Here is a 27,632-nt window from a genome sequence, read left to right as displayed (position 1 = left end):
AGATGACCTCCTGAGGTCCCTTCCAACCCTGATATTCTATGATTCTACGATATACAAACTTAGATTCATCTGTTAATGTATTTTACCTGCTTTAACCTCTCAATAATTCACATTTCTTTCTCTTAACTAATAAATCTTTAGTTAGTTTACTGGATAAATTGGCTGCCAGCCCTTGTCTTTGGTAAGGTCCAGAGTGCCAGTTGACCTGGAGGTGAATGAATGACCCTTTGGGTTTGGGAGTAACCACGGCGAACAGCGGAGAGGCTAACAGAGGGAGTTTGACTGGGATCTGTCCAAGAGGAGCTACGTCAAGTGCTGCATTGGGGGGATGTGTTGGGAGCTGAGGGGGGTGTGTGAGAGTATCGGAGTGCCTGTTGCCGGAACAGTTTTTCAGTTTGACCGTGTGCTTGATTGTTTGAAAAGCGTGAATAGGGAGTGCTTTGTTACAGGTGGGCCTGATTGCTATTAAAAGGAAGCCAGTTGCAAACCAGCTGAGTGGCGAACAACAGCGGAGAGGCTAACAGAGGGAGTTTGACTGGGTGTTTGCCTGGGGAGAGCCCCCTGAGGCTTTCATCTTGAAGGCTTCTCTGAGTAGTTACTGCAACAGCTGAGGAATCTCTTAGAAGGAAGGTAATATGGATGGTGAGTGATCTGCTATTGTGACCGGCACAGGATGTGCCATGTTTGTCTTTCTTCCACAGGACAGAAGCAACTTTGTCTGTACAAAGTGCAAGTTGGTCTCCATATTGGAAGAGAAGATTCAAGGACTGGAGAAACAAGTATCAACCCTGTGTTGCGAAGAGAAAATGAAGGTTTCCTGGACAGACATCAGGATATGCTTCTGTGGGCACAATATTCTGAAGATTCAGAGCAGCCTGCAAAGCAGGGACAGAAGGACGGTGAAGAAAATTGGCAGCATGTGACCTCCAGAAGAAGTAAAAGGAGCATCCATGTACCAGCAATGCAGATAGAGGTGAGCAACCATTTTCATGTTCTCTCCACAGGTCCTAATGCGGAGAGTGGACTAGATGATAAATCTGAGGGAAGGGAGCAGAAGGAGACTCCACTGGTTGAAAGGCATGAGATGCACTGTCCTGGGGATGGGGGTTCCATGACTACCACTCCCAAGAGAAGGAGGCGGGTGGTGGTTGTCGGGGACTCCCTCCTAAGGGGGACTGAGTCATCTATCTGCCACCCCGACCGGGAAAACTGAGAAGTCTCCTGCTTGCCAGGAGGTAGGATTCACAATGTGACAGAGAGACTGCCAAGACTCATCAAGCCCTCGGATTGCTACCCCTTCCTGCTTCTCCACATGGGTAGATTAATAGATACTAAGGTCAGAAGGGACCATTCTGATCATCTAAACTGACCTCCTGCACAACGCAGGCCAAAGAATCTCACCCACCCACTCCTACGAAAAACCTCACCTATGTCTGAGCTATTGAAGTCCTCAAATCGTGATTTAAAGACTTCAAGGAGCAGAGAAGCCTCCCTCAAGTGACCCGTGCCCCATGCTACAGAGGAAGGCAAAAAACCTCCAGGGCCTCTCCAATCTGCCCTGGAGGAAAATTCCTTCCCGACCCCAAATATGGCGATCAGCTAAACCCTGAGCATATGGGCAAGATTCATCAGCCAGATACTACAGAAAATTCTTTCCTGGGTAACTCAGAGCCCATCCATTTAATATCCCATCTCAGGGGATTAGGACTATTTACCCTGAATATTTAAAGATCAATTACTTACCAAAATCACATTATCCCATCATACCATCTCCTCCATAAACTTATTGAGTAGAATCTTAAAGCCAGATAGATCTTTTGCCCTCATTTGGAAGGCTATTCCAAAACTTCACTCCTCTGATGGTTAGAAACCTTCATCTAATTTCAAGTCTAAGCTTCCTGGTGGCCAGTTTATACCCATTTGTTTTTGTGTCCACATTGGTGCTGAGCTTAAATAATTCCTCTCCTGTATTTATCCCTCTGATATATTTATAGAAAGTAATCATATCTCCCCTCAACCTTCTTTTACTTAGGCTAAACAAGCCAAGCTCCTTAAGTCTCCTTTCATAAGACAAGTTTTCCATTCCTCAGATCATCCTAGTAGCCCTTCTCTGTACCTGTTCCAGTTTGAATTCATCCTTTTTAAACATGGGAGACCAGAACTGCACACAGTATTCTAGGTGAGGTCTCACCAGTGCCTTGTATAATGGTACTAAAATCTCCTTATCCCTACTGGAAATGCCTCTCCTGACGCATCCCAAACTGCATTAGCTTTTTTCACAGCCATATCACATTGGCAGCTCATAGTCATCCTATGATCAACCAATACTCCTTCTCCTCTTCCGTTACTTCTAATTGATGCGTCCCCAACTTATAACTAAAATTCTTGTTATTAATCCCTAAATGCATAACCTTACACTTCTCACTATTAAATTTCATCCTATTACTATTACTCCAGTTTACAAGGTCATCCAGATCCTCCTGTATAATATCCCGATCCTTCTCTGAATTGGCAATACCTCCCAGCTTTGTATCATCTGCAAACTTTTATTAGCACACTCCCACTTTTTGTGCCAAGGTCAGTAATAAAAAGATTAAATAAGATTGGTCCCAAAACTGATCCCCGAGGAACTCCACTGGTAACCTCCCTCCAGCCTGACAGTTCGCCTTTCAGTAGGACCCGTTGCAGTCTCCCCTTTAACCAATTCCTTATCCACCTTTTGATGTTCATATTGATCCCCATCTTCTCCAATTTAACTAATAATTCCCCATGTGGCACGGTATCAAACGCCTTACTGAAATCTAGGTAAATTAGATCCACTGCATTTCCTTTATCTAAAAAATCTGTTACTTTCTCAAAGAAGGAGATCAGGTTGCTTTGGCACGATCTACCCTTTGTAAAACCATGTTGTATTTTGTCCCATTTACCATTGACTTCAATGTCCTTAACTAATTTCTCCTTCAAAAATTTTTCCAGGACCTTGCATACTACAGATATCAAACTAACTGGCCTGTAGTTACCAGGATCACTTTTTTTCCCTTTCTTAAAAATAGGAACTATATTAGCAATTCTCCAATCATTCAGTACAACTCCTGAGTTTACAGATTCATTAAAAATTCTTGCTAATGGGCTTGCAATTTCAGGTGCCAATTCCTTTAATATTCTTGGTTGAAGGTTATCTGGGCCCCCCGATTTAGTCCCATTAAGCTGTTTGAGTTTCGCTTCTACCTCAGATATGGTAATATCTACCTCCATATCCTCATTCCCATTTGTCATGCTACCATTATCCCTAAGATCCTCTTTAGCCTTATTAAAGACTGAGGCAAAGTATTTGTTTAGATATTGGGCCATGCCTAGATTATCTTTAACCTCCACTCCATCTCTAGTTGCAGATTTATTTTTGTTAATCCTTCCGTTCAGTTTGAAATGAATTAGCTCATGATCACTTGAGCCAAGATTATCTCCTACAACCATTTCTTCTATGAGGTCCTCGCTACTCACCAAAATTAAATCTAAAATGGCATCCCCTCTAGTCAGTTCAGCAACTACTTGATGAAGGAATCCATCAGCTATCGCATCTAGGAAAATCTGAGCTCTATTATTATTACTAGCACTGGTCCTCCAGTCTATATCTGGGAAGTTAAAGTCTCCCATGATCACGCAGTTTCCATTAGTATTTACTTTATTAAAAACATTAAAAAGGGCTCTATCCATATCCAAATTAGATCCCGGAGGTCTATAGCACACCCCAAGCACTATCGTAGGAGAGGCTCTACTAGTTATCTTCCCCAGTGTAATTTTTGCCCAGACAGACTCTACCCCAGATGGGTAGCAATGATACTGCCAAGAATGACCTTGAGAGGATCACTACAGACTATGTGGCTCTGAGAAGAAGGATAAAGGAGTTTGAGGTGCAAGTGATGTTCTCGTCCATCCTCCCTGTGGAAGGAAAAGGCCGAGGTAGAGACTGTCAAATTGTGGAAGACAACAAATGGCTATGCAGGTGGTGTCAGAGAGAAGGCTTTGGATTCTTTGGCCATGGGATGGTGTTCCAAGAAGAAAGATTGCAAGGCAGAGATGGGCTCCACCTCATGAAGAGAGGGAAGAGCATCTTCACAAACAGGCTGGCTAACCCTAGTGAGGAGGGTTTTAAAATATGTTCACTGGGGGAAGGAGACCAAAGCCCTGAAGTAAGAGGGGAAGTGGGATACCAGGAGGAAGCACTACCGGGAGAGTGCAAGAGGGGAGGACTCCTGCCACATACTGAGAAAACAGGACGATCAGCGAGTTATCTTCAGGGCCTATACATAAATGCAAGAAGCCTAGGAAACAAGCAGGGAGAACTGGAAGTCCTGGCACAGTCAAAGAATTATAATGTGACTGGAATAACAGAGATTTGGTGGGATAACTCACATGACTGGAGTACTGTCATGGATGGATATAAACTGTTCAGGAAGGACAGGCATAGCAGAAAAGGTGGGGGAGATTCATCGTATGCAAGAGAGCAGTATGACTGCTCAGAGCTCCAGTATGAAACTGCATGAAAATCTAAGAGTCTCTGGATAAAGTTTAGAAGTGTGAGCAACAAGGGTGATGTCATGGTGGGAGTCTGCTATAGACCACCAGACCAGGGGGATCAGGTGGACGAGGCTTTCTTCCAGCAACTATCAGAAGTTACAAGATCACAGGTCCTGGTTCTCATGGGAGACTTCAATCACCCTGATATCTGCTGGGAGAGCAATAGAGCAGTGCACAGACAATCCAGGAAGTTTTTGGAAAGTGTAGGGGACAATTTCCTAGTGCAAGTGCTGGAGGAACCAACGAGGGGCAGAGCTCTTCTTGATCTGCTGCTCACAAAGAGGAAAGAATTAGTAGAGGAAGCAAAAGTGGATGGGAACCTGGGAGGCAGTGACCATGAGATGGTCGAGTTCAGGATCCTGACACAAGAAAGGAAGGCAGGAGAATATGGACCCTGGACTTCAGAAAAGCAGACTTTGCCTCCCTCAGGGAACTGATGGGCAGGATCCCCTGGGAGAATAACATGAGGGGGAAAGGAGTCCAGGAGAGCGGGCTGTATTTTAAAGACTCCTTATAGAGGTTGCAGGAACAAACCATCCCGATGTGTAGAAAGAAGAGGAAATATGGTAGGCACCCAGCTTGGCTTAACAGTGAAATCCTTGCTGATCTTAAACACAAAAAAGAAGCTTGCAAGAAGTGGAAGCTTGAACAAATCACCAGGAAGGAGTATAAAAATATTGCTCAGGCATGCAGGAGTGAAATCAGGAAGGCCAAATCACACTGGGAGTTGCAGCTAGCAAGGGATGTTAAGAGTAACAAGAAGGGTTTCTTCAGGTATGTTAGCAATGAAGAAGGTCAGGGAAAGTGTGGGCCCCTTACTGAATGTGGGAGGGAACCTAGTGACAGAGGATGTGGAAAAAGCTAATGTACTCACTGCTTTCTTTGCCTCTGTCTTCATGAACAAGGTCAGCTCCCAGACTACTCACTGGTTAGCACAGTATGGGGAGGAGGTGACCAGCCCTCTGTGCAGAAAGAAGTGGTTTGGGACTATTTAGAAAAGCTGGATGAGCACAAGTCCATGGGGCCAGATGCGCTGCATCCAAGGATGCTAAAGGAGTTGGCAGATTTGATTGCAGAGTCATTGGACATTATCGTTGAAAACTCATGGCAATTGTGTGAGGTCCCGGATGCCTGGAAAAAGGCTAATGTAGTGACCATCTTTAAAAAAGGGAAGGAGGAGGATCCAGGGAACTACAGGCCAGTCAGCCTCACCTCAGTCCCTGGAAAAATCATGGAGCAGGTCCTCAAGGAATCAATTTTGAAGCACTTTGAGGAGAGGAAAGTGATCAGGAACAGTCAGCATGGATTGAGGGAGGGAGGGATAGCTCAGTGCCTTGGCCTGCTAAACCCTGGGTTGTGAGTTCAATCCTTGAAGGGGCCATTTAGGGATCTGGGACAAAAATTGGGGATTGGTCCTGCTTTGAGCAGGGGGTTGCACTAGATGACCTCCTGAAGTTCCTTCCAACCTGATATTCTATGATTCACCAAGGGCAAGTCATGCCTGACTAACCTAATTGTCTTCTATGATGAGATAACCGGCTCTGTGGATGAGGGGAAAGAAGTGGACATGTTATTCCTTGACTTTAGCAAAGCTTTTGATACAGTCTCCCACAGTATTCTTGCCAGCAAGTTAAAGAAGTATGGGCTGGATGAATGGACTATAAGGTGAATAGAAAGCTGGCTACATTATCAGGCTCAACGAGTAGTGATCAATGGCTCCATGTCTAGTTGGCAGCCAGTATCAAGCGGAGTGCCCCAAGGGTCGGTCCTGGGGCCGGTTTTGTTCAATATATTCATTAATGTTCTGGAGGATGGCATGGATTGCACCCTCAACTAGTTTTCAGATGACACTAAACTGGGAGGAGTGGTAGATATACTTGAGGGTAGGTATATGATACAGAGGGACCTAGACAAATTCGAGGATTGTGCCAAGAGAAATCTGTGAGGTTCAACAAGGACAAGTGCAGAGTTCTGCATTTAGGACAGAAGAATCTCCTGCACTGCTACAGACTAGGGACCGAGTGGCTAGGCAACAGTACTGCAGAAAAGGACCTAGGGGTTACAGTGGACAAGAAGCTGGATATGAGTCAACAGTGTGCCCTTGTTGCCAAGAAGGCTAACGGCATTTTGGGCTGTATAAGTAGGAACACTGACAGCAGATCGAGGGATGTGATCATTCCCCTCTGTTTGGCATTGGTGAGGTCTCATCTGGAGTACTGTGTCCAGTTTTGGGCCCCACACTACAAGAAGGATGTGAAAAAATTGGAAAGAGTCCAGCAGAGGGCAATGAAAATTAATAGAGGGGTGGGGCACATGACTTATGAGGAGAGGTTGAGGGAACTGGTATTGTTTAGTCTGTGGAAGAGAAGAATGAGGGGGGATTTGATAGCTGCTTTCAACTACCTGAAAGGGGGTTCCAAAGAGGATGGATCTAGACTGTTCTCAGTGGTAGCAGATGACAGATCAAGGAGTAATGGTCTCAAGTTGCAGTGGGGGAGGCTTAGATTGGATATTAGGGAAAACTTTTTCACTAGGAGGGTGGTAAAGCACTGGAATGGGTTACCTAGGGAGGTGGTAGAATCTCCTTCCTTTGAGCTTTTTAAGGTCCGGCTTGACAAAGCCCTGTCTGGGATTATTTAGTTGATGTTGGTCCTGCTTTGAGCTGGGGGTTGGACTAGATGACCTCCTGAGGTTCTTTCCAACCCTGATATTCTATGATTCTATGAATGTGATGTGATATTTGGTAAAAGGGACCATTATCACATAGTCTAGTTTGTCTAGCTGGTGGGAGGAGCTGGAGAGCCTAAGTGGTCTGGTAAGGGTAATATAGTGATCCAGGAGTTCATATTTATTACTAGTTTGGTGAAATCTAATTATAGAATGTACCCACCCGTTTGGGGTGTCTGCCCTGTTTTCTGCGATTGGCACTTACAGTTGTGAACCACCTTGTTCAGCATGACAGACTTCAGCTTCAGCCCATCTTTTCATTATTTGTTCACCATCGGTCAGCAACCCTGACCCATCAGAATTCCAGATAGGAGTGGTACTACTGGCTTGCAGTGCATCTACAGTCTTCAGCACATCAAAAAAAAAATTGGCATCCCTTTGATCTGCTGCTGATTGGAGCTGTTCAGCTTTCATTTTCCATCAATTATAACTATTGTGTTTGTGATGACTATCTGGTTCTCCATGCACTTTGTGAGGAGTAGTGTGCTATTTGAGTTCTCTTTCTCCACACCATGTTCGCCAATTACTTTAGGCTAAGCTTCATGATTGCAAACACCTTCGGTGCTGAAGTTGCCTAAGATGATTAGCTTGTTATGCTGATGAACTGACTTCCAGTTGTCAAGGTCTTCAAAGAAATTGATATGACATTGTCAGAATATGTCATTGTGGATGCATATTCACTAATGAATGTTACATGATGGGCATATGTCAAAACAAGATGTCAGAACATCAGGTGATCATTTATTCCTTGAGTACACAGCCGTGCAAGAGGAGGATCAGCAGCTGGACATCAAAAAAGGACATGGACACACTATAATCCTCTGAATGACATGATTCCACTAAGTTTGTGCACAGAGCAAAGGTGTAAGCATTGTACAAAGTGAATCATTCTCTGGCTGCTTGATAGCATACTTCCATAGGTATAAAGCCCTGTGGCCACAGCAAAAACAACTAATGGGGCACAGAAGAAAGAGTGACTGATGTGATATTAGTGGATGGCAGATTACACAGGAAAACAAGGAGGGAAGATATTTGCTCATTTGGGAGAGGTTAACAAGAGTGGAAGAAGGTGGAATGAGGAAAGAGGAATGAAGTGGCCACAGTTTCACCCAGCAAATCAGTGTGGAAATTTTCAGTTGCTTTGTAATATATTTTGAATAGTTTCTGATTGTTGTATGGAGTGTTTATTGTATGAATATGTTGGGTTTGTTGGCATAAACAAGCAGGAAGGCAACATAACCTCATCCTTCAGCAAACACTCTGCAGTCTTTACAAGAAAATGGGAGAGCAAGTGCCAGAGAGGTTGGCTCAATGCCTCTTCCCCAAAAAAGCATACCAAACTGGTTTTGGCCATCTGGGAAACCAAGGAGAGCAAAGACCAATTACATTTAAAAGACAGGTTTCAGAGTAGCAGCCGTATTAGTCTGTATTCGCAAAAAGTAAAGGAGTACTTGTGGCACCTTAGAGACTAACAAATTTATTAGAGCATAAGCTTTTGTGAGCTACAGCTCACTTCATCGGATCCATTTGGTGGAAAAAACAGAAAGAGACACACTCTCACTGCAGGAAGGGAGCCTTTGGGAAGCTATTCAGAGGGAACATATTGACACCTGCTGGATTGTCAAAAGAAGCTAGGTCTTCCTTAGCTCCCATCACAGGGTGGAAGGGCTTATGTAAGACAGACATGCACACAAACCTTTTGTTGCTTTGCAGAGCCATAACTAGGCATTTTAGTGCCGGGGTGAGCAAGCATAATTGCATCCCCGACTATTTTTAAATAATTTTTCTGCTCCATTTTTCAATCCCTGTGGCTTTGTACACTGGGTGGCTAGTTGCCCTGCCCTGGTTACAGCCCTGTTGTTTTTAAAGCCCTTTTTATCTGATGTTAAATTTTGTTCCTGATGTTAAAATCAATCAATTAGAAGGCTGTTTTGGGTGACTATCTTCACCTCAGCTCACAAACGCCCAACGAGAAGAACCATAGATATTGTACTCAATCAGCAAGCAACGTTGATCCACAGAGTACTGTAGCCTGGGATCTGATCTCAGAATGGGAGAACTGTAGGAAAAGGTAAAGGCATGAGGTCTGAGATCAAGGAATGGTCAGAGGTGTAGCTAGCTCTGTCACCATGACAGACATCACCATGAAGATGTAAATAATTTAAATAAACACCTGAACAGACCACTCCTTGGGGCAGCACTGAGGATTTCCTGATGGAGCCTGGAATAGTGAGGATGTTTTTTAACCGGAAACTATGATACTTTTAAGCCATTTAATGGTTGCTCCCTGGACAAGATCAGACAATAGGAGTTGCCAGTTGCTGTGGTGGAAGATTAGGACCACTGGCCTGCAACACTAGGTAAAAACCTTTTCATATAAAGTGGTGTTGTGCAGAGGGTATGTATCTGTAGAATACTCTGCTATCAGAACTTTCTGTAGGGGTTAAGATTTACTGCAATGCATTCATTTTATAACACATATATTTACTTTGCTTTTTAGTGGATAGATAGATTATATAGATATACAACACACACATTACCATAATAAAAGTGTACAATGTCAAATGCCTCATTACAAGAATTTCAGTCTCACTTCTGCAATATAAAGTTGATACCAGTGCTTTTTCTGTTGTTGTTTTTTCAAACCTCAGGAACAGTAAATCACCATCCAATTGAATTGCCTCTAGCATCTCACTCCATCTCCTAAGAAACAGGTTTCATTGTGATGCTCCAGTTAATGGGTAACTTTGGAAAAAGAAAGTAAAAACATAATACGTAAGAAGTGAAAAGGTACAAAAGTGCAAAGTTTATTGTACGCTCAGTAATGGGTCAGATTATGCATTCAGATATCAAAGCATCTTTAAAAACCCAGTTTTTATTTTTAATGATAATTAGAGCAGTTTTCAGATCTCATTAGCCCAAGCAGGCAGAGTCCTCAGAATGACAACAATGGGACAAGCTCAGCAAACAGGATACCAACAGGCATTTACTCCTGGAAGAGGATACAAAGGCAGCTCTGCTTCTGCTGCTGGTACAAACCAGTTTTGCTTTCCCCCCAGGCAGGAATTACACTCCCACTCTGCACTTCCTCTCAGAGTTACTTCTTGAGTTATAAGGGGAACATAAGAATGACTAAATTAGGAAAGGTTTCAGAGTAACAGTCGTGTTAGTCTGTATCCACAAAAAGAACAGGAGTACTTGTAGCACCTTAGAGACTAACAAATTTATTAGAGCATAAGCTTTCGTGAGCTACAGCTCACTTCATCGGATGCGTGGATGCATCCGATGAAGTGAGCTGTAGCTCACGAAAGCTTATACTCAAATAAATTTGTTAGTCTCTAAGGTGCCACAAGTACTCCTTTTCTTTAAGTTAGGAAAGTGTTATTTGTATTCACACTTTATAGGGGTTATTCTATTGCTATTTTTGTGTAAATTTAATCTCCCTTGAACACTTCTATATGTAAAGCAGGCTTTTAAAAGACTGTTTTAAAAAGCAAAATATTTTAGGCATTATGAAGGCTGGCAAAAAATAGGTGGATTCTAGGCTGCAGAATTTTTTAACAGAACCTTGTATATAGCAGATAATCATTATTATTTGGTGCTTTCATACACACAAGATTCCCAGCAAGCTTGTTAATTAGCTGATCCAAGACCACAGGCTAATTTTCTAATTGCAGTGTGACCCTAAGAGCCCCTTTATGCCAGCTGGCAAAGGGCACACTGTTCTATAACAGTAAATCCCAACTGGTCTGACAAACTCACGACACCCAATACACTGTTGTCACAATGTTTATCCAAGCTGTGTCTTGTAAGGTATTGTATGAAAACTGGTGACACACTGACCATGAATATATAATGTATATATGAGGTGTGTATACGGAGTTATGAATGTATTCTGGAAACGTGTTCTTAAAATATGTTGTGGAGGCAGTCGATAAACAAGCCTGTCCTAGATGAAGGGATGTGGATTTATATGCCTGTATGAGTCAAGCTGACAGGCAGATGAGAAAACAAGAGGTCTTGATTACAAGCCAAGGACAACAAAAGTACATTTGCATCTAAGATAAACAAAGTGATCAAGCCAATTGAAAGAACACGTTGACCAGAGGATGAAGAAGGGCCTGGTGCCTGCACCCTGAGGAACAAACAGCAGGAAACTATAACTTTCTCTGGGTTTCTCTTTTCAAAGAATCCATTTCGAAGGTTCTCTCAACTATAACAGAGAAGAGGGGACAAAGAGGCCCTTTCACAAGGGGCTTCTCCCAGCCATGTGGACTGAGTATACTGAAAACTGGCTCTAGGGGAAAATTGCCTGAGACCTGGGTTGTACTCTATTACATTTTAGACAATAGAAAGTATGTTTTTACTTTGGTTTTACATTTAACTATTGTGCCTCTTTTACTCTTGTTTAGTATCACAAATCTCTGTTTTTTAGTAATAAACTTACTCATGGTTTTACCATAAATCATAACAGTTCTGGATATTTAAGTGTGTAGTCTCAGCTGAGCCAACAGGCAGGTGTGCGTACTGTCTCTTTGCTGGCATCAAACTTGATATTGCCTATGGATGCCCAGTGACAGGGATTGGACATCACAGAGAGACATCCCTGGGAAACTCAGGAACTTCTTGTTTTTCCTCAGCAGAGGGATGCCTCTGCTTGCTCACCATTCTTGTCCTTGATGAAGGACTGATGAAGTGGGCTTTAGCCCACGAAAGCTTATGCTCAAATAAATTTGTTAGTCTCTAAGGTGACAAAAGTACTCCTGTTATTCTTGTCCTGGTTATTTCTAACACCACCTGTCTTTACTGCGAGTGAGTGAGCACATGCAGGTGTGCAGAACAACACGATACAATGCACAGAGTTTATTTAAGAATGACACCTCCTGAAATAGGTTTTCAAACACCTAAATCAGCTCTAAGTTCATGTCTTCATTGTCTAAAAGATCATACATGTATATGTTATGTCTTGGGGACTGTCTTTTTTTTTAATGGATTGCAAGGCTAGACAGTAACACTGTGATCATCTAGTGTGTGCTCCTGTATAACACAGGCCAGAGAACTGTCCCAAAATAATTCCCTTAGAAATGGAGCATGTATCTAAAACAAAGTCCAATTTAAAAATCGTTAGTGATGGAGAATCCACCATGACTCATGGTAAATTATTCCAATGTTAATTACCCTCACTGTTGAAAATTTTCACTTTATTTTCAGTCTGAATTCATCTAACTTTAACTTTGAGTCACTAGTATCCAGCTATTGACTCTTGTCTGCTAGAAATTAGTTTTAATTCTAAGAAATTGTCACTTTATTTACAATTGGTTGCTAGTTAAATATAACAAGCTGTATTATTTTGAATTTTAGTGGAAGAGTCTATATGACCATATAAAGGTCACTATAATTAAACCGCTAAAATCTTGGAGGTAGCTCATTATTGATATGTAAATTGTGTTTCAAACATCAGCTTTAGCTTTTTCTTTGGTTTCCTCCCATTTGTAACAAGCGTTTGGCTGCTACACCAATTTAGATCCAGTTGGCATAAAGTCTCAATGTTACTGAGTATGTCTACACTTCAGTGTAAACCTGAGCTCAGTCTCACACTTGAGCCCAAACCCTTCTGTTTACACACAAATCTGTCTGACTTGGGCCAGAAAACCCTCAATATCTGGGCCCTAGGACTGTGTGAGAGGAGGTCTGAACTAGAGACTTACTGGGACTCTCATGCAAACCCCATCATTTTGTAGTGCAGATGCAGCTCGATCCCAGATCCCCAGATTTATGTCCTGAGAGTCCGCCAGTTTTATGCCATAATCCCATGAGCCAGGGTTCCTTGTTCTTTCTATCCCAAGGCTAGACAATTGATTCCAAGGAAATGGAAAAAATCCTCCTAGTTCAAGTGAAGTTGCTTGGTGTTTAACTCTTCCACTTTATTCTAACTTCTGATCTTTAAACAGAGAGAACTGGATCCAGTATTATCTAGTCTTTATTTAATTGGGTGAACTGATAAATTATAGTGAGTCCAGCTTCTATGGCTACAGCGTAAAGATCAACAGGGTGAGCGGTACCCTGAGCAATTTTCTTAGTTTGGGAGACTCTAGGAGTAAACTAAGAATGAGGACAGTGACCACAAACACAGTGACAAATAAAAAATCTTGTTTGTGTTATAAGTTACCATACGCACACACACACACAAACATCTACACAACCTGAGTGAGACCAAACAATAGCCAATGGCATATTCATACTCACCCAAATATAGTATAGGGTCTCAACAAGTGGTCAGCTACAGAGGGGTAATTCCTGCTGGTATCTTCCGAATGAGAACTTCCCTTGGAGTCTTCCCACCCTCTCCATACAAGAAAACCTCTTTAATCTTGTTATTCTGCCCATGCCTAATACCGTATGCATATGCATGAGGGTTCCAACCTCCTTTTCCTTATCTGTACTTCCACACCCCAAAAATGTTGTGATACCACTTTTCATAGCTTGTTCTCTTAGCTCCCCTTTTTCTTATTAATAATTTACTAGCATTGACATAAACATGTTCCCATGTAACCTGCAGTCAGAACAGAACATTCTGTAATGTTACAATCAGGTGTCTTGCTGTCTGGACAGGTTCATGGTGACATATTTTCTTAGAATATCACCTATTAGCACATCCTTTACGTAATCTTACGGTTTTATGACATAGGGTCAGTCTTAAATTACCCACTCATGTCAAGTCTCCTTAAGCCTGAGGCCTAGTGTGCCTAAGCTGAAATCTTACAAGCCTTAACCTGTAGGCCTGCATTATGGCTTTAGTTTAGTTATATACCTGATACAAAGAACAGTGAAAGGACCACTTGGAGTTCCTATTTCCCAAAAATATCCCCCCAAGCCCTTATATCCCCTTTCCTGGGGAGGCTTGAGAATAAACAAGATGAGCACAAACCCCTTGGATTTTTAAGACCTCCAAATCCCAATCAGATTCTTAAAAAACCAGAACTTTATAAGAAAAAGAAAAAAAGATAAGAGAACAACTCTGTAAAATCTGAACGGAAGATAATCTTACAGGCAGTCAGATTCAAAACACAGAGAATCCCTCCAGGCAAAACCTTAAGTTACAAAAAAACACAAAAGCAGGAATACACATTTCCTCTAGCACAGCGAATTTCACAAGCCAAAACAAAGAAAACCTAATGCATTTTCTAGCTAGATTACTTACTAACTTTACTGGAGTTGGAGGGCTTGCATCCTTGATCAGTTCTCGGCAAAGGTATCACACTGACAGACAGACAAAAGCCTTCCCCCCCACCAGATTTGAAGTATTGTGTCCCCTCATTGGTCATTTTGGGTCAGGTGCCAGCGACGTTACCTTAGCTTCTTAACCCTTTACAGGTGAAAGGATTTTGCTTCTGAGCAGGAAGGATTTTATAGCACTATATACAGAAAGGTGGTTACCCTTCCCTTTATATTTATGACAAGGGGATTGGCTGGTTCCAATTGTGGGCAAGGATCTGCAAGAGAAACTTGCTGTTCCTTTTGGGGTCTGGGCTGAGAAGAGTAGCTGTGACAGAGCCCTTTTGTTGAGTTGCTAGGGTTGAAGACAAAAAATCAGGGTTAAGACTACACAACAGTGGACTCGCTGTTGGTGCTGAGCCCTGGTTCATGACCTTCTTTTCCACAGCTAAGCATTGAGAGCGCAAGCTGGAGCCTGTCATTGTGCAGCAGATCTGAAATTGGCTTATAAACAATTGAGGAAAGAGTGAGTTCTTCTTTGATTGGTTGCATAGGTGCATTCCACTCTTGGTGTCTGTGTACCCAGAACACAGCAAATTGAAACTTTTCCCCTCAGTGTTACAGCTGCCTTCTGCTGCTGAGTGCCACTGTGCCCAGGTATAAAGGGCAGAGGTGCCCCCATCCCCTTTTAGTTCCTTCTTACCATCTGTGATGGTTGCTAGAACTGCTTTCATTGCTTTGGCAATATCTCTCAGTCTTCGTGTAGATAGTTCTGTACTTAGCTGTAAATAGATAGTATAAAAGTTTTCTACCAAATGCATCCGATGAAGTGAGCTGTAGCTCACGAAAGCTTATGCTCTAATAAATTTGTTAGTCTCTAAGGTGCCACAAGTACTCCTTTTCTTTTTATAAAAGTTTAGTGAGTTTATTAGTAGTTCTTAGTAAATCAGACAAAGGAACCTCCGCCCCCTATATTTCCTGTTTTTCCCACTGAGGGTGCTGCTCCCAGTATCAAGATATGCCTGGGTCACTGGGCTTCAAAGCCTGTGCTTCTTGGAAGAAGCCCATGCCCATGAGTGACTCCACAATTTGCGTCTCAAGTGCTTGGGTGAGACTCATGTAAACTACAGCTGCAAAATTTCTGGGGAATTTAAGGTTAAGACTCAGAAGTACAGGGAACTTTAACCAAAGTTCCTGTTAATGAAGGTGTCAATAAGACACTATCGGAGCTGTTCCAGTCTGAATCGGTACCGAGTGCTGCAGCTTCAGCCAAAAGCATGCTGTGAGCAGGCGCACATGGCACCCCTGAATATTCATGCCCTTGGCCCCACTCCTTGCAGACTCAGGGAGGCTCCAAGTTGATGCAACACCCCTGCTCTTTATTAGTGTCTGTTTCCCACTACCACTTTCCTACTATATACAGGCTATTTATAATGGCTTGGCCTAACACAGGTCTGGTCATCAACAGAGTAGCAGGCTCCTAACTTTACCAGAGCCAGCCATCCTGCCTGCCCACTTGCCCACCTGCCTGCCTGCCCGCCCATCCCTCCTAGTCTCCACCCATCTTTCACTCACTCCCCCCCAGTCTTATAGCTCCTATGGTAGGTGCAGTCAGTGATTAGGCAAACTTAGGCTATTTACCCAGACCCAATCCATTTCCCCTCATTGAGGCTGGAGTGGCAGGAGCTGACTGGTGCTTCCCCAGCACCACCCTGCCACTCATGCCTCCAAGACTGTATGCATCCTGGCACCAATCTCCTTTGCCAGTGGCTAAGAAAAGGCATAAGACTTCTACAGCAGCTTCAGCTCAAGGAAGATCATCACACTCCAGGGCAGCTAAGCACAGAGGAAAGGAGTTGAGTAGAGTGCTTACCAAATCAAAGCTTTCCTCCTCCATGCTGGTGGCTATATTGGCACCATCAACTTTGGTGCTGGTAGAGGCTCCATTGAATTCAGAGACAAAATTGCACCCTCAACTTTACTGGCACCACAACCACCAGAGACAATCTTGGTGCCAACTACACCAGAGGCATTAGCACTGATGAAAGACCTTCTAAGCCTGTCAGTAGCAGTGCCTCCAGCATTATAGGCAACTGCTGTTCTGGTGTCAACAGATCACCTGGCACCAGCTCCTGCAGTCAGCATTTGGTACTCTTTGACTTTGAGGACTGTCTATTGATTCAGGGAAGGAGGAAGTCTGCTGTGGTGTCATCAGTTAGGTAGTCTCCCAGATCCTGGCACCAGTCTCTAGTGCCAACTGGGCTGGCCCCTCCATGGTCAGCAGCTGGAGAGCCTTCTTCTTACTCTGAAGTGGGCTCACATATCTCCCACCCTTGGAGCAGGGCTTAACATTCCCCCCCTAAATTCTATCACCCAGCATACACTGGGGTCCTATAATAGGGCAATCTGTGGAACTGTGACCGGCAAACCTTGGGGTCTGGTCCCTCACCAGTGGTCTTTCTGGAACCTCTGGGTTTTTCCCCAGACTCTACATCATCCCCATGCCCCTTCTTCTGTGTTCTCATCCAGGCAACGTGGATCATCACACAGGGTCAGACCAGCTACTGTATCCAGGTACCAAGCACCTGAAAGTGTCCATGGAAGAGCCTAAAGACCTTGCAGAACAGCCTGCAAATGACAATCAGCTGCATCCTGACCTGACTGACTCCTCATTCTCTCTGAATGAGGTGGTCCTGGTTGGACAACATCAGAGTCACTATAGAGAAATTTCTTCTCTCCAAGGTCTAGAAAATAGAGTTTATAGGAATAATATTGGATTCGTATCAAGCCACAGCATTCCCCCTAGAGTTGCGATTTCTGATAATCCACACCATCATTATAGATTTCAAATTTCACCTGCTTATGACAGAACAAAACTGTTTAAGGCCCCTGGGGTATATGGCTCTTGCACATATGTGGTCCAATACACCAGGCTGCATATAGAGTGCTACAGAATTGGCTGGCTTCATTTTCCTCACTGAGCTGTCACCATCTAAACTTGTCTGCAATATTTTTGTAGCCATGCCAATCCCAGGATATTAGCAACACAAGGTGGGTGAAGTAATATCTTTTATTGGACCAACATTGGTTAGTGAGAAGGACAAGCTTACAAGCTTAGGCAGAGCTCTTCCTCAGGTCACCACCTAAACTTGCTGGTGAGGGTGCGCCTTCATGTCCTCACCTGCCTGTTGAACAAGTCTGGCCAATGTAGGCATGGATAACTCCTTTGCACACCCTCAACCAACACTCATGTTAGTGATGGCCTCATCTGCCCTCAGCTGGAGGGCCCATTTGTGTTCTCTAAAGACTCATGGACTATGGTCCTCAGCAGATTTGTCTTTACACAGCATCCTCCCTGGATACAACATTCAGTGCTAGAGTAGGGACCATTGGTGGGTAGTCAATGCACACAGGTTATGTGACAAATATTTTACTCTGCACATGAGGGGGTGACTGAGCATCTGCTGCTTACCACAATGCAACAGACAATTCTTCCTTAAAGGCCCTATCCAGTGCCTATTGAAAACAATGGGACTCCTTTCACAGGCTAATGCATAATGGATTGGGCCTTAAAAGCAGTACATATGTATAGGCTCACATTTTCAATTCAAAGTCAGTTGTAGTGTCTTAGGGATGATCAAAAGAGTCTCGGGAACTTCTTTACTATATGCAAGTAACAGAATCAGAAATGGACCATAATGTAAAATTGATAGTGTGGCATCAGAGATCTCTGCATGACTGAGGTGAGAGCACACCAACTTTAAAAACAGTAATTCTCAAATGCAGTCAAAGCTCTTGTACACAAGTGCTCAGCAGCACCACACTCATGGACTTAACCCTTGCAACAAAGCCCATTGCCAACTCTGTCCACATATCTATTCAAGGGACACCATCATAGGGCCTAATCATATCAGCCACTCCATCAGAGGCTCGTTCACCTGCGCATCTACCAATGTGATATATGCCATCATGTGCTAGCAATGCCCCTCTCCCATGTACATTGGTCAAACCGGACAGTCTCTACGTAAAAGAATAAATGGACACAAATCAGACGTCAAGAATTATAACATTCAAAAATCAGTTGGAGAACACTTCAATCTCTCCGGTCACTCAATTACAGACCTGAGAGTGGCTATTCTTCAACAAAAAAACTTCAAAAACGGACTCCAAGGAGAGACTGCTGAATTGGAATTAATTTGCAAACTGGATACAATTAACTTAGGCTTGAATAGAGACTGGGAATGGATGAGTCATTACACAAAGTAAAACTATTTCCCATGTCATTTCTACCCCCCCACTGTTCCTCAGATGTTCTTGTTAACTGCTGGAAATAGCCTACCTTGCTTGTCTCCATGAAAGGTTTTCCTCCTTCCCCCCCCCGCTGCTGGTGATGGCTCATCTTAAGTGATCACCCTCCTTACAGTGTGTATGATAAAACCCATTGTTTTATGTTCTCTGTGTGTGTATATAAATCTCCCCTCTGTATTTTCCACCAAATGCATCCGATGAAGTGAGCTGTAGCTCACGAAAGCTTATGCTCAAATAAATTTGTTAGTCTCTAAGGTGCCACAAGTACTCCTTTTCTTTTTACCCTCATGGACACTTTCTCTCATTTACCATTCCCCCACCAGCTCTCTGACTCCAGCCAGCTGCATCTCAGCAAGTGGAGGAAGGGAAATCCATTACAATGCACTGTATAAAAACTGGTTTCAGAGTAGCAGCCGTTTTAGTCTGTATTCGCAAAAAGAAAAGGAGTACTTGTGGCACCTTAGAGACTAACAAATTTATTAGAGCATAAGCTTTCGTGAGCTACAGCTCACTTCATCGGATGCATTCGATGAAGTGAGCTGTAGCTCACGAAAGCTTATGCTCTAATAAATTTGTTAGTCTCTAAGGTGCCACAAGTACTCCTTTTCTTTTTGTATAAAAACTGGTGCCTAACTGCCACTGCATTTTTAAATTTGGCAACATATCATCTTCATGTCAAAGAGTTACTGAAACTGGAAATTAACTGCCTCTCTCTCTCTCTCTCTCACACACACACACACATACACACACACACAAGTCTGGGTTTTCAGTCTCCAGTTAACTTTGGGAAATTGATGTAAACATCACATGAACAAAAAATGATAAGCAGAAAAATTCAATGTTCTAAGTGCTGTAATAATTGTACTCTTGTTAATTGAGCTTGTAATATGCTGGCTTTAGTGTATCAAATGATTGCTAGAAATAAAATTAGTATTTTTTTTATTTTTATATAAATCTGTGTTAGACTTGTTCATTGGATACAAGAAGAGTTGATTTAATTTGGAAATTTCATTTCCTGCACTAAAATAATTTTTTTTCAAATAATTTTGAATGTGCCTTGAATACTTTTGCATTGCCATTCCAAACCAAGTGACTAAGGGACCCGCCATCTTTCCCGAGGTAGCCTGTTTCATCGCAATTAGAAACAATAGTGGGTGGGGATCATCATTTTGGGGCAAAGACCCATTTTCACTTGCACAGGTTGAATGGGCATAGTGGCCATATTGCAGACAACCTTGACAATAAATGGAGCTAGTGTAGGATTGCCATCTCTCAGGATTTATTACAAGTCCCCTGATATTTACTCTTCTTCTTGAAGTTCCAGCTCCTGGAATCATGAGAATTTCAACTTCATTTTAAAAAAAGTTTCTACCATCATGATTTCAGAGAAAAGCTGAAACATGTGGCCCCTTAGGACCCTGAAGATTCAGACACCAGGAGGCAAATAAAAAGATCTGTCCAGTGACATCCATTAACAATCATTCAAAATTCTTGTTTGTCAGTGCGGTATAACACCTGTTACAAAGACATTTCACAGTCATAAAATACTTGTATCATGTCAGTATGTCTAATTATAACAGACTTCATTGTGTTCCTTGGCTTTGTCCTGAATGACATGCCAACTGTTCACCACAAACTGAGCATAAAGCTGCAATATCTTCCACCCACCCACTCACAGTCGGTCCTAATGAGTATTTTTAAAGATGAAAATGGCAGATTTCTTTTTAAAGAAACCACCCTTGCTCACTATCAAGACTTATTTAACAAATCTAACCTCTTTAGCTAAAAGAACTAGAATCTACATGGAAAAAAAGAAACAATGGGTTTGAGGTATTATATATTTATATCATGTAAATCAGTGGTTCTCAAACTAGGGGCGCCACTTGTTCAGGGAAAGCCCCTGGTGGGCCAGGCCAGTTTGTTTACATGCCGCGTCCACAGGTTCAGCCGATAGCAACTCCCACTGGTCACGGTTTGCCATTCCAGGCCAATGGGGCTGCAGAAAGCAGCATGGGCCGCTGGACGTGCTGGCTGCCCTTCCCACTGCCCCCATTGGCCTGGAGCGGCGAACCGCGGCCAGTGGGAGCCGTGATCGGCTGAACTTGTGGACGCAGCCAGTAAACAAACCAGCCTGGCCCGCCAGGGGCTTTCCCTGAACAAGTGGCACCCCTAGTTTGAGAACCACTGATGTAAATGAAATAGAAATGCCAGACTTGCCAAATACGGCATTATAATAGCTTGCTTTGTGCGTTGCTATATTGATTTATTGCAAGAATATGTCATGTCAGGGTCATAGTTTTAATTTTCTAATCTAGATATCTCACAAGCAATGGGCAATGTATATAATAAAATCTTATGTAATTTGCAGCAACCTCCCAGCTGTGTGTAACTTAGAACACCCACAGCTGTTCAGAAATTTTGGTTTTCCTTCCATTCTGCTGTGACAATAAATCAATATCAGAGTTCACTGAATCCACTCACTCCATAGGAGAAGGCTTTGAAGCAATGTCCGGGTAGATTGCAACAACAGTTCAGAAAGCAATCACTGGGAAGCTCAGCAGCCACCCATCACTCGTATCAGGCCATCTCATTTTGCTTAGTACATCTGCAGGCTACAATTGAGCAGCTTTGACTGGAAAAACAATGTGCAATTGATTCAGGGCCAGAAAGGACCTGGCCGCCCTGCAGATGCACAATGACAAAGGTGTACAGAGGCTGAGGTGCCATGAGCCTCTCCGCCCTGCCCTCCACTCCCTCTTCTGTGGAGCAAGCAAGGATCAGACACGGAAGTGCAAGTGCCCATGTGGCTCTGAGGTGTAGGGGCCATGAAGAGACAGGTCCATGACCCTGTTGGTTTCCCTTTACATTGGCCTTTAAAACAAGCCCAACGCACAGCAGGTGAAGGAGAGGGGAAACAGAAGTGTTCTGTGCCCTCTGATGGGACATGGAAAGGGCTCATCTCCTCTGTCTAGCTCTGTACCATCCACCCATGCATGGGAGTGCCATGGAAGCACAGATCAGCCCTTATCAGTGTTATTAGCTGTAACTTCAGTAAAGTCCACAGATAGTGTGCACTGGCTGTACTGTACATGTTTTACTGTGAGAAGATGAAACATACCACTCTCCAGCAGAACTAACATAGGGAGATGATACCTTTGCAAGGTAGGATTGCTGGTCTCTGTTTCAGTATTTTCATTTTTTTCCCAAGATTTGTTGTTTTATTAAATATTTGAGTCTGGGTAGCATTTTGGGGCCATTTATTTAAAATAATACGTTATCCATGTTCTGAGGCAAGAGCTAATAATGGAACTGTTCTGGTTTAGGAGACATAGGACAATCCTTGCTTGCTTTAATCAGTCTATAGGCATTTTATGTAAAGGAGACCAGGTATAGTGCAACAATCTTTGTTTTGAAAGAATAAAATACAAGCTTTTGGTGAGAAATTTACTCTTGTTTCAGGTTTAGCCAGAAGGTGGGTGAGGAACAAAGAGAGTGACAGCTCACTGAATGCAAATGATACATTTTGACAGCAATTACTGCCTAAGTAAGATAAAGAAGGACATTCTAGAATAAACTCCCAGTTTGAGACTTTAATCATTTTCTCTCTCTTTTTCCGAAATAATACATTGGCCACAACTTGTGCAGATGATTACTTAGTTTCCTATTTTAAACAGTATTTTCCCATCCATGGGAAAGTTTGGACCTATGTATCCATTTCAAATGTTGTACATTCTGAGATAAGACACTATCTGTCCATGAACTTTCATGCACACATACCTGGATCTCCTTTTCTTCTTTCCTCACTTCTCCCCTTCCTCGGTCTGTTATCATTTCACACTAAGTTAACTACCTAATTTACATTGTAAGGTTCTCAAAGTGAGAACTTTGTTCACTTTAATGTAAGTGAACAGCCAAGTAATCCTGAAGTGCCATATAAAAGAATCACATAAAATTAATAGTCATTTATTGCATGTCCTCTTTTGTGAACTATTTCCCCCAAACCAGTCTCCTCTCCACTTACCATTCTATAACTTCACTGCATTTCATGAACCTAAGAGCCAGATATTTAATCAGACATCTAAGAGCAATAGACCTCATCCCCAGATAAAATGAGATGGGGCCCAATGACATTTGAAAGTTGTTTTTTTGGTAAATTCTTTAAGATGGATCTGTGACAGAGTGAGTCATCACATGCAAAGAGGGGGGCAAAAAAACAAATAGTCTCCAATTAACTGACCCTACCAGGTGCTGATGCATGTGGGTGGGGTCTGAGGTTTCTGTAAGTCAAACCCAGCTCACGCTAAAGCAAAAGGTAACAGCTAAGTGGACTGGGAAAGTGACACATGTGCCAGAGCCTTCCCAAAAGTATGGGGGTGGGGAGGCTGAGGGCCCCGAACCCTGAGGTCCTGCCCCTGCCCATCCTCTTCCCTCTGAGGCCCCCAGGCCCTGCCCACAGCCAAGCTGGAAGCCAGAGCAGGTCTGGGGAACCAGCCCCCCTTGCCTGGGTTGGGCAAAAGCAGCCCCCTGATCATGTCCCCACCTTCTTTTGGAGGGACCCCGGCTCCTCACAACTGCCCACATGGATCTCCCCGACATGGCTACGGCTGGGGTGAGAGACCTCGGAGACAGAGCCACAACTTGGCCATGGTAAGAGCCATGCAGGCAGCTGTGGGGAGACACGGTGGACCCTTAACCTGCCCACGGCGCAGAGCCCTGCAGAGAGCAGATATTGGCCCATGTCCCCTCCTACCCAGGGCAGGTGGATGGTCCATGGCAGCTCCAAACAACTGCCCATGTGGCTCTTACTATGGCTGGGCTGTGCCTCTGAGCCCTTTTACCCCCCCTCCGAGAGCCAGGTCAGGGGGAGCCAAGCAGACAGTTGTGGGGAACCGCCACAGAGTCGCAGAACCTCTTCCTCAACCTGCTCTGGACTGGGCAGGGACACAGACCGGAGGTTGCTCTCAGCCCCTCACTCCGACCACACATAACATAGGCAGGTGGAGGGTCTCACGTGGCTCCCAATCACAACTGCCCAGGCTCCTTAGCTGGGCTCCATGCTGGTCTTGATGGGGGGTGGGGAAGAAAAGGGGAAGGGGGAGGTCTCTGCCCAGGTGAAAAGTAGACAGGCCAGGCCCGGCCACTTTCAAAAAGTGGCAGGGATATGGCACCCCTTCCCCAGTTCTGGCACCACTGGATACTGAAAGATTTACATGGAGAAACAGCTTCACAGAGGAGAAGGAGGAGTGGGAATCACGTGGGGAAAAGATACTAAATTTGGGTAAAGTTATTCCCAGGCTGGGGGCTGTCTCCTTAGGAAACACTGGACTTACCTGAGAGGTCAGAGAACTTACAGAGAGATGATACTACTGGTTTTTGAGGTAGATGATGGTGATAATCTATCATAGAATCATAGGACTGGAAGAGACCTTGAGAGGCCATCAAGTGAAGTCCCCTACACTCATGACAGGACCAAGCACCATCTAGACTATCCTTGACATGTCCTACCTGCTCATAAAAATCTCCACTGATGAAGATTCAACAACCTACACAATTTATTCCAGTGCTTCACCCCCCCCCCCCCGAAGGTTAGGAAGTTTCTCTTATTGTCCAACCTAAACCTCCCAAGCTGGCACATGATGGCATATATCACATTGGTATAATCACATCAGCCACACAATCAGAGGCTCGTTCACCTGCACATCTACCAATGTGATATATGCCATCATGTTCCAGCAATGCCTCTCTGCCATGTACGTTGGTCAAACTGGACAGTCTCTACATAAAAGAATAAATGGACACAAATCAGACGTCAAGAATTGTAACATTCAAAAAGCAGTTGGAGAACACTTCACTGTCTCTGGTCACTTGATTACAGACCTAAAAGTGGCAATACTTCAACAAAAAAACTTCAAAAACAGACTCCAACGAGAGACTGCTGAATTGGAATTAATTTGCAAACTGGATACAGTTAACTTAGGCTTGAATAGAGACTGGCAGTGGATGGGTCCTTACACAAAGTAAAACTATTTCCCCATGTTTATCCCCCTCCCCTCTCCACCTCCCCACCCCCACTGTTCCTCTGACGTTCTTGTCAACTGCTGGAAATGGACCACCTTGATTATCACTACAAAAGGTGTTTTCCCCCCCGCTCTCCTGCTCGTAATAGCTCACCTTAAGTGATCACTCTGGTTACAGCGTGTATGGTAACACCCATTATTTCATGTTCTTTATGTATATAAATCTCTCCACTGTATTTTCCACTGAATGCATCCAATGAAGTGAGCAGTAGCTCACAAAAGCTTATGCTCAAATAAATTTGTTAATCTCTAAGGTGCCACAAGTACTCCTTTTCTTTTTGTGAATACAGACTAACATAGCTGCTACTCTGAAACTTAAAAACTGTCATCCTTGTAACAACTTTAAAACAGTTATCATGTCTCTTCTCAGTCTTCTCTTTTCCAGACTAAACAACCCAATCCTTTCAATCTTCCCTTGTAGATCACATTTTCTAGACCTTTAATCATTTTTGTTGCTCTTCTTTGGACTTTCTCCAATTTGTCCACATCTTTCCTGAAATGTGGCACCAAGAACTGCACACAATACTCCAGCTGAGGTCTAATCAGTGTGGAGTAGAGTGGAAGAATTACTTCTCGTGTCTTGCTGTCAACACTCCGCTAATACATCCCAGAATGATGTTTTTTTTTTGTTTTTTTTGCAACAGTGTTACACTGTTGACTTATATTTAGCTTGTGGTCCACCTATGACCCATAGATCCCTTTCCTCAGTACTCCTTCCTAGGCAGTCATTTCCCATTTTGTATGTCTGCAACTGATTGTTCCTTCCTAAGTGGAGTATCTTGCATTTGTCCTCATTGAATTTCATCCTGTTTACCTCAGAACATTTCTCCAGTTTGTCCAGATCATTTTGAATTATAATCCTATCTTCCAAAGCACTTCTGACCCCTCCCAGCTTGGTATCATCCACAAATTTTATAAGTGTACTCCCTATGCCATGATTTAAATCATTGCTGATACACTCCTTTAAGAAGCACTATATCTCTGGTGTCTTCTCCCTGCCCCCTCTTTTCTGTGGTAGTTATGTCATCCTGGACCACCAAGGAATAGCTTGGTAACTGCCTCAACCATTTTCACCTGTGCTCTCTGTTCTTCCTCCACTGTATCTGCTGAGTCTCTGCTCCCCGCGAGTGTGGTGCTAGAGTTGTGGGAAGAGAAGAGAATGGGCTAGTAGTGTAATCGCACTTGGTGCAGGGATGGCCTGGCCTGATTCTCTCTTCCTCTAGGGCTGTAGCTACTTCAACAGCAGTCAGAACTGAACTGATTTCAGTGGGGGCAGATTCAAGCCTCTTATGACTAAGAGAACTTTCACATGCATTATATTTTTGTGGAAGATTCATCTGACATTACCTTTTTGCTTGTCTACATTAACAGTTAGTGTGTGGCAAGCTGAGGTATAATCTATCTTGAACTAGCATGCATTGCACTAACTGTCAATGTAGATGCTACTAACATGCCTTAAAAGTTCTCTAGTGTACTTTTATTTACTCCCATTTCAAAGTGATCATTAATTTGTACATGCCTTTATCTGACAAAGCATCTAAACCTTAAACATGTGCAAAAGTCCACTTTGAAAAAAGCATGGAAGTGCATGCTTATCTTTAAGCATATGTTAAAAGTTATGCAAATGCTTCTATACTTAGCTAATTAGAGCTGTGGTGAATACAAATATAAAATAGGATAGACAGGATTATTATGTGAAAATAAATTGCAAGATCTTGAGGAACAGCCCCACAGATCCACAGCAGCCCACAGACCCACCAGTTATCTAAATACAGGATAAATGTTATGTTAAAATATTTAATTATACTGGAACACAAAGAATATCCATATAATGCTGTACTTTTATACCAAAATCCAGTAAGATTACTGGTGTAGGCAACAGCTTTCTGCCCCCAGTTATGATTTCCACTGCTAGTTTTAGCCAAAGTTTATTAACTACAAACAAAAGTTTTAAAGTGATTATAAGGGACAGCAAACAGATCAAAGCAGATTACCTAGCAAATAAACAAAACACAATCTAAACATAATATACTAAAGATATGGGATATGAATAGCAAATTCTCACCCTAATTGTTGTCTTTGGAAGTTTGTAGAGATTCTTGAGGGCAAGCTGCACTTGCCTGCAGCTTAAAACCCCAGGTATTCCTTAAACAGGTTAGAAATCCCTCTAGCGTGGGTTCAGGCCATCTTCCCCAGTCCAGTCCTTGTTCCTTAGGTGTTTCCAGCAATCTCCTTGGGTGGGGAGTCAGTGAAGAACCCAGATGATGCCAATCCCCTGCCTGAAATAGCTTTTGCATATGGCAAGAACCATTTGTCTCCCAGATTGATTCCCACGCCTGGTCAGTGGAAAAACAGCTGTCTTTAGCTGACAACTGCCCGGCTGGGGCAAACAACAACAAATAGTCTGGGGTCGGGGGAGAGGATCTCTGGCCCTCTGGGTGAGGCAGAGCCACAAACAGTCTTTAGCCCAGAGCATTCTGGCTGGGGCAGATAGTAAATAACAGTCTATAAGGGAGCTCTGGCCCTCTTGGCAGGGCAGAAACATGAGTAGTCTTTCGTCCACAATCACCTGTCTGTGGCAAACAGTAATTAACTCTCCATAAGGGAGTTCAGGCCTTTGAGGTGGGGTAGACAACAAACAGTCTATAGCTCCACAGTGGCTGGAGTCAGTAGCAAGGGGGGAGGACAGGGGGAGCCAGGTCCACCAGGTAATAGCCCAGTGCCTGA

At 43.3% G+C, this 27,632-nt stretch overlaps 1 long non-coding RNA gene across 1 annotated transcript; it reads right to left on the bottom strand.

Annotated features, from left to right (window-relative positions):
- Positions 1-26,981, bottom strand: LOC122457312. The gene is made up of 3 exons (XR_006276802.1): positions 26,876-26,981; positions 284-289; positions 1-44 (listed from the first exon to the last, which is right to left on the bottom strand). It is a non-coding gene; the product is annotated as an uncharacterized LOC122457312 (long non-coding RNA).
- Between the last annotated feature and the right edge of the window lie 651 nt (positions 26,982-27,632).

This window comes from Dermochelys coriacea, chromosome 23, assembly GCF_009764565.3.
Source record: "Dermochelys coriacea isolate rDerCor1 chromosome 23, rDerCor1.pri.v4, whole genome shotgun sequence".
NCBI classification, from domain to species: Eukaryota; Metazoa; Chordata; order Testudines; family Dermochelyidae; genus Dermochelys; species Dermochelys coriacea.
The sequence above is the reverse complement of the archived record's forward strand: the minus strand, read 5'-3'. Positions and strand labels throughout refer to the sequence as shown.